Below are 8,493 nucleotides of genomic sequence, written 5' to 3'. Positions count from 1 at the left end.
TGGTATATGATGAGTTCATACTAATAGCCATAAATCAGCAAGTTAAAAACTAAGGCCATCTGCTACTATATTTTTAATTGTGATACTCAGACGTGAACTCCATTTTTACCATGGTAATTGCTCAACTGGTTTTACATATCAAAATCCTAAAAAACTATGTGAGTTTTTTGTTTTGTCTAATCTGGCTCCTTTGTGAACTTAATTAAGTTACTGATATCTCATAGTCCCTTTGTCTAAAAGTGTCAGCTCAAAGCCACAGAGAAACCAAGTATCTTAGGAATTAAATTCATTAGAAAATGTTTATAAATTATTTGATAATAATAAAATACATTTACTCCAATAAAAAAGCAAATAATACCTATTTTAAGATTTGGTGTTTTGGTCTACTTTTGTTTTTGGTTGAGTTGTCCAATTGATTCATTCATTAGTGGTTCATCATGATTTATAATGTGCCATATCTTCGTGTCAACTACAAGAACATCACATTTTAAAATAAATTTCTTCATAAAATTAACTATTCCAGTTTTAAAACCAGTGTGAAGGTAACCAGACTTTTCTTGTATTAATCTATCTGCTCATCATTCACCTTTCATACTCAGTATGAAACTGTCTGGAAACTGATAGTTCATGGCTAGAATTGTCGCTAAATAGAAGTAGATAGCTTCACCAAGAAATAAAGCAAAATAGTAAAATGAAGGAGCAGGGAGAGACTTGACCCTCTCCTGCAAATGTGGGGCTTTCCTGATGCAGGTCTGTCATTTTTGCTGTTCTTTTTTCTAAAAAGACAAATGAGGGGCGCCTGGGTGGCTTGGTCGGTTAAGCGTCCGACTTCAGCCAGGTCACGATCTTGCGGTCCGTGAGTTCGAGCCCCGCGTCAGGCTCTGGGCTGATGGCTCAGAGCCTGGAGCCTGTTTCCGATTCTGTGTCTCCCTCTCTCTCTGCCCCTCCCCCGTTCATGCTCTGTCTCTCTCTGTCCCAAAAATAAATAAATGTTGAAAAAAAAATTTAAATAAAAACAAAACAAAAAAAAAAAGACAAATGATACCTCCTCCCTTATGAAAACTTCTCGTTCCACAGCAATTGCTACTTTTTATAATGTATCTAGGTCACAAGTGGATTGCAATAATTTATGTCATCCTGGAATATGAAATCAATACCAAAAGGAGTGGACTGACACAAATTATTAAATTACAATTCCTTCAGTCAAATGATCAAGTTCTGAGATTTAAGAGTAAAATTTACTTCTGTCTATCAAAACCATGGAAAATACCTACTGGGTAATATTAATATATATTGATAAGCACTTTTAGAGTATCATGTTGATGTCTAGGTTAGGAACCTGGAAGCAGATTCTGCAGCTTTTAGAAATTGGTGGAGTTTTCCTGTGTTTGCATAATCACTACAGGCAATAATTCCTTGTAAATACTTCAACACATAAAATGCAAAAAGAAGATATAAATGCTGATGTGGAATATGCATATGAAACTGGAAACTAATATAAAATCTAAATTAGTGAAAGCAATGCATTAATGGCAAAACCAAACCACAGGAGAACAAAAATGAAACAAAACAAAACAAAACAAAACAAAACAAAAAAAAAAAAAACACCTTCATCTTAAAAAAAAACAAAATGAACTGATAAAAAGCAACATGAACTAATACATAACCTGTAGAGACTTTCACAAGCCCTGTGGACAATTCAGTTAGTGTCAAAAAAAAAAATCAAAAACTTCTCTACATCTAGAATATTTGTTATGAAATGAAGATCAGATGGAGTAATGTTTTGTGTATTCCAAAATTGCATTTTATAAACAGTAACTGTTAAATATTAAGTGCATGTGGTATTATCTTTATTTTAAAATTATTTTATTTGGTATTCATTTCATTTTATCTTAATATTTCATTTTTTGATGTTTTTGTTATTAAATGTCTAAATCAAATAGGAATGGTTTTCTATGTTAATGAAATATATAATCTTGTCACCATATATCAGTTCATACTATTATTATATTAGTATATTATTGCATTATTTCAGTTTGTTTCATAAAGAACCTCTGGGGGCGCCTGGGTGGCGCAGTCGGTTAAGCGTCCGACTTCAGCCAGGTCACGATCTCGCGGTCCGTGAGTTCGAGCCCCGCGTCAGGCTCTGGGCTGATGGCTCGGAGCCTGGAGCCTGTTTCCGATTCTGTGTCTCCCTCTCTCTCTGCCCCTCCCCCGTTCATGCTCTGTCTCTCTCTGTCCCAAAAATAAATAAAAAACCTTGAAAAAAAATTTAAAAAAAAAATAAAAAAAATCAAAATAAAAAAATAAAAAAATAAAGAACCTCTGAAACTTTTAGTACTGCCCTTTTGAAAAAATAATTCACTGGTTATTATCATGTGCACTCATTATTTAAATGTACTCAGATAAAGAATAAAGTATAATTTGATGGGGGGCCTGAGTGGCTCAGTTGGTTCAGTGTCTGGCTTTGGCTCAGGTCATAACCTCACGGTTCGTGGGTTAGAGTCTCACATAGCGCTCCGAGCTGACAGTTCAGAGCCTGGAGCCTGCTTCAGATTCTGCGTCTCCCTCTACCCCTCCGCCCCTCTTAAAAATAAATAAATATGAAAAGAATTTTTTTTTAAAAAGACAATAAACTTCATAGATTGAAAAAAAAAAACTAAAAAAAAAAAAAAAAGAAATCTACTCCTGAAATCATTGTTTCACTATATGCTAACTAATTTGGATGCAAAATAAAAAAAAATAAAATTAAGTATTGTGTTGAAAAAAATATATAAAAAATTAAAAAAAATAGAAATGCTATGGTAAAATAAAAAAAAAGATAAAGTATAATTTGAAAATTTGCTAAAACTCCAGGGAATTCTGAAAATTGATATTTGTCAGGAATTTGAAAACATTACCTGAAATGAGTATTGTTTAAAGTCCTAGAAGTGTTAACAGTGAAGCACTCCCTTATTTGTTTTCTTTTAATATATTGCAGTTTATGTGGGCCCAAACATTTTCCAGTTTTAATTAAACACACTCTCACCAAATAGACAACTAACTTTAAAAAAAAATCCAAGAAAAGAAGATATGAAATGAGGCCCAAATTAATAAAATCTGTCTAAAGCAAACAAGCAAGCAGTAGGAGAAATGAGGGAGCAGGGTATAGGAGTCATTTTTCAGCCATAGTGCTTTGTGGTCTATGCATGTGTGAAGGAAGGGATTAAATAAAAATTGAGAGACAGACAAAAGACTCAGTAGATTAAAATATTACTTATAAGGGCTAAATTGAAATACAAATTTTAAAACCAACATATGGCAGAACGATTTACCAATCCAGGAACTGGAAAGAAGGCCTCACCCTGGAATGGATAGCCTGGCTCTGAGACAGAGAACAGGGGGTCCATGCTGTGGGGAGAAGGAATCTGCTAAAAAGAAAGGAGTCAAACTGGGCATAACCAGTTTATTTTTCCCAAATTGACTAATTTGATAGGTTACTCCATCTCTGATCCCCAGGGAGGAAATAAAGGAAAGAGCGAAAAAAGATCAGAGTGTGACAGAGAATTCCGTGATTCTAAAAAGTCTCCCTAGATCCCCCAATTTAACATCTCTGAGATTTATATGCCTCTAATAATCAATGTCTTGAGATTAAGTTATGTTTTAAGATTACTGTTGGACAAGCAGCAATAGTGATAAAGTTGCCACTGACTACTTGTGGTTAACCTGACTTATTTTAGAGGACTTAACTAGACAACTACAACTATTCAAGAATCATTTGAGAAGAGAATAGAAATCCCAGTGTTCTTCAAAAACCTTTCCATGATATCACCTGGGGAAATTAAGAAAATGCCAGCATTAACATTTTACAATGAGCGTTAATAGTGTGGAAGAAACTGCAGCTATAATGTACCACTCCTAAGAAAAGTGGCATTAGGGATGTCCTTGATGGCTGCAAGAGTGATACATAGTTGAAAACATTTAGACATCAATGATGCTGACTCAAAGCTTATTCAGAAGAGTTGGACCCTGCATGTTAAGAAGTTTTGAGAATAACTTATCCAATTTGTTTCAATTATTCTTCCTTTTTTTTATGTATGCACTATAGGTAGACATGATTAAAATCTACATCTAAATGCAGAAGAGCTCTTTTAATAAGAATAAAATAAAAAAAAACTAATCCTAGTTTAATTGGCAGCATTTTATCCCCAGTGCTCTATATAACAATAGTGTAATCTTATAATCAATGTCAGCTTAGATTCAATGAAATAAAAAGAGTGATAATATGTAACTTTTATTGAACTCCTCCTATATGCCAGACATAGGACTTTGCATGTATTAATTTCATTTAATCATTACAAAAACTCTATAAAGTAGAACCTAATACTATGCTATTTTACACTTTAAAAAACCAAGGCACAGGGAGTATTTAATAATTAGCCAAGGTCGTATACAGCTAGTAATTGACTGAAGCTTCAAACCCAGTCTAACTATAAAGGCAGCCAAACTTAAACACTACACCATCATGTATCAGTCAACACATACTATTTACTTTAAACAACCATCTTGTTTTAGGGACAATGAATAACCTTAGTTCTAAAACTGAAATAGAAAATACTGTTGCTTAGAAAATCTCATCACTGTCTCTTATTTTAAAGATTTAATGGCATCCCGTCAATGATACATTTTTTTAAAAGGGATTTTAAAGTTCTGTTGTGAAATACTTCAAAGTTATTGCTCAATAAGAAATATTGACCCAATGTGCTCCAGTCTTTTAACAACTACACTTTTATCTTTTATGTATGAATGTGGGGTTGGAAATAGCTATGTTCTGTGTAGCCACTGACGGAAGGAAACAAATTAACCAACACTGGATCCATTTTTTTATGGGGAATTAGGTTTTAGTTCTCTTTGGCTATAAAAGGTAGTGTTTACAACCTCTAATTAAACTTAAAGAGAACTTAAACATCACCACTTTCAATATTTAGATATAAGCTGGCTCTGGACACCACTGCCAGACAAAAATTAACTCTGTATACACCTTTGGGATATTATAAAGCATGCAGAGAACTACAAAAAAATAGAAAAATTATATACAAATAATGTGTAGAGTACACAGCGTCAGAAGGAAAAAGGTCAAATTTATATTTATGAATCTCATTGATCAAAAATGACTTAAAATGCAGAAACATATAAAATTTGTAGTTGATGTTTTATCATGCATGATTCACTAAAAAGATTGTTAATCATGGCACACTAACATATTCTGCATGAATACCTATTTTCTTTGTCATAATTAATTGAAAATTCTGGTTTGCCCAGTTGTATTTCTGTGCTATCATGTATCTAAAATGCTTTTGCGCTTCTGCAAGATTGTTCCAAAAACTCTTTGGATGGAGTAAATACAAACATTTGCCTTGTAAAACATATTATCTAGGTTTCTTCAGCTGTTAAGATATTAATGCAACTAATTTGAGCAGACCAATTGATCCTGGGTAGAACATTGCTATCATTGTATATGTAATTATAACCGCATTCATGCCTAAATGTAATGACAAGGAATCATCTAGGGTTAGATGTCTGTGATACTAATTAGTTTTTCTTACGACATAGATTTTTTGCTTTAAACCCCACATTTTATATTAGCACACTGGTGGTGAAAAATATACGAGCACCCCAGACCAATTGGCTTGTAGAAGAAGGGATCATTTTCTACATCTCAAGTGATTAAAGTTAGTTTGGAGAAGAAACATCCTTTGGATCAGTGCCATTAAAACAGGAGTTTTCATAAATATGAAAAGTGAATAAATGGAAAGATTTTGTGAGACTTGGTAGTATTTTTAGATAGAATGAGATTTAACTCAGTTATCTTTAAAGATATAATTTATAGGGGTGCTGAGTGGCTCAGCTGGTTAAGCATCCAACTCTTGATTTTGGCCAAGTCCGTGACCTCTCAGTTCATGAGACTGAACTCCAGGTGGGGTCTGTGTTGACAGTGCAGAGCCTGTTTGGGATTCTCTCTCTCCCCCTCTCTCTGCCCTTCCTCCACTCAACACTTGTGTGCTCTCTAAATAAATAAATAAATAAATAAATAAATAAATAAATAAACAAACTTTTAGATATATATTTATATAACCCATATTTATAAACCATATAGTATTTTCCAGGGACTGTACTAAATGAGGTACTGGAGTAATAAAAGCAATATTCCCTGCCCTCAAATGTGGCAATAATCAAGTGTGGAAGATAGACAAGTGTAGGCACTCAGGATATCACCAAGTACAGGATATACATTGACATTTTCATGATGAAGATGAGTTCTTTCTTGATATAATTTTGGACAAGGTAAAATGAGATATCAGAAGTAATTTTAAACAGCCATATAACGTTTAATGCAAACATATTTGCTTATACTTGGATAACTAAGCATGTGAATCTGCTTGTAATATAAGAGTGGGGGATAATTTTATGAGCAGCTAAATCCTGTACAGCCACATATTGGAGGAAATATCTAGACTCACCATTAAATAAACGTTTGATTCTAGTTTTATAAAATATTCAATATAAAATGTCAACAGTAAAAATAACCAATAACACAACATCAATTTCTTTTTCAGAAATATGACATTTCCCTCAAAATCCAAAATTTGATTTTTAAAAAAAATTTGCAGTTGGAAACATCACTAAATCTCTGTCAAATTTATATTGCATATACATACATATATACATGCACATACACATATACATACACACACACATATATATACATATACTGAGAGAGAACACACACACACATATATACACATACATATATATAGAGAGAGAACACACACACACACACAGAAAGGAGGTTATGTTTTTATTTAAGGATCTTGAAATCAACTAAGAGTTATTAAAATTATATGTATATAATGTAATCTCTCTGCATTTCCTACTCTGGCTGAGATTTTTCTTTTCTCTTTGTTTCCAGGAACATATTGGAAAACAAAGATTAAACAGAATTATCAAGTAAGTCCTTTACTGAGAATTTAATTGTGAGCTTGCCAACCACGGTTTGATTTTTCATCATCTTGTTCCAGGGTTATAAACCTTTCAATTCATTTATATTTATAAACAATTCCCACCCTATTATGTGCATGGATTATTAGGAATGTCTCCCAATAGAATTTTTCAGCTTTATGTACACAATTAATTAAAAGCTTGGATTCATTTTTTATCAAACTTTTACAGTGGGTTAGAATATCTGAAATCTAAACTAAAAGTCTCTTTTAGCCCAAATGACGACTCATTCTTTAGTTTGGAAGGCTCTTTACTTCATGGATTTGAAAAGGGAGATTAAAGCCATTGGAGAAACCACCTAGGGCAGAATGTGGTTTTGCTGATAACAGAATTATATTTCACAGCAAAGGAATTCAGACCCTGTATCCAGTTAACAAACCAACTGTGATAAAAACAAGTCAATGGAGAAAACTTTTAGCCTAAAACTATAATACTACCTGCAAAAGAATGTAGAAGGTATAATAGCTGACCTCTGACCATGCAATATTTGCAAATTACATTATATTTCTAAGAGGAACTCAAATAAGAACAGTCTTCATACCCTCTGCAGCAGAGTAAAATCTTTAATCATACAACTCTATCTAACCCAGATTCTTCACAAAGGCACCTTTGAATCACCTAAGGAGATTTTAAAACCTATCAATGTCTGGGCTCCAGCACCTGGAGATTCTGTTTTAATTAGTCTAGGATTGGAAGAGAGAACGGTTTGTTTATTTTATATATATATTTGCATTCCTTCTATTTGTTAATTATATATGTATATATTTATTTATGCATATATGTGTATATATGTATACACACATGCACACACACACACACACACACAGGTAATTACTTTACGCAGCCTAGGCTGAAAATTTTGAAGTCCTAATCTGTTCATTCTGAGGGATTTGGAGTCATCACTTCATTTATTCCAGCGCTTCCTCAGCATTACCTTAAATTTTGAAGGATCAGTGTGAGTTTAGTGTGAAGCAGTAGGTAATAGACCTACAGTGCAGAATAAAATTGGCAGTGATAATAAGTTTATATTTTAAGTGGTACTTTACTAACTAAACTACTTGAAATCTCAAAGATCTCTCATACCCATTGTCTTATACACCTGTTGTTTCTTTTAGGCTCAAGTGCGAAACTTGAGTTAATTATATCCCTCTGCTCCTGGCACATTTACATTTTAGGTCCATGTGACAATCCTTCTATTATTTAATCTCCTACTCCTCTCCCATTTCCCCCACAACAAAATGGGCAGCAATTCTATGCAAAATAGTATTATTTTCTTACAAAAAAAAGTTTTAAAATACAGAAAGTTCTATTATTGTTATTTTTACAGATGAAAAAGCTATAAACCAAGTAGCGTTTTTATATGCATATTTTTAAAAATTGGAAATATTGGGGCATGCCTGGGTGGCTCAGCCGGTTAAGTGTCCAACTCTTGATTTCAGCTCAGGTCATGATCTC

Source organism: Lynx rufus, unplaced genomic scaffold, assembly GCF_022079265.1.
Source record: "Lynx rufus isolate CCGP_SWC_20201006 ecotype Redwood Valley unplaced genomic scaffold, mLynRuf1.p SCAF_2, whole genome shotgun sequence".
Lineage (NCBI taxonomy): Eukaryota > Metazoa > Chordata > Mammalia > Carnivora > Felidae > Lynx > Lynx rufus.
Note: the sequence above shows the minus strand (reverse complement) of the source record.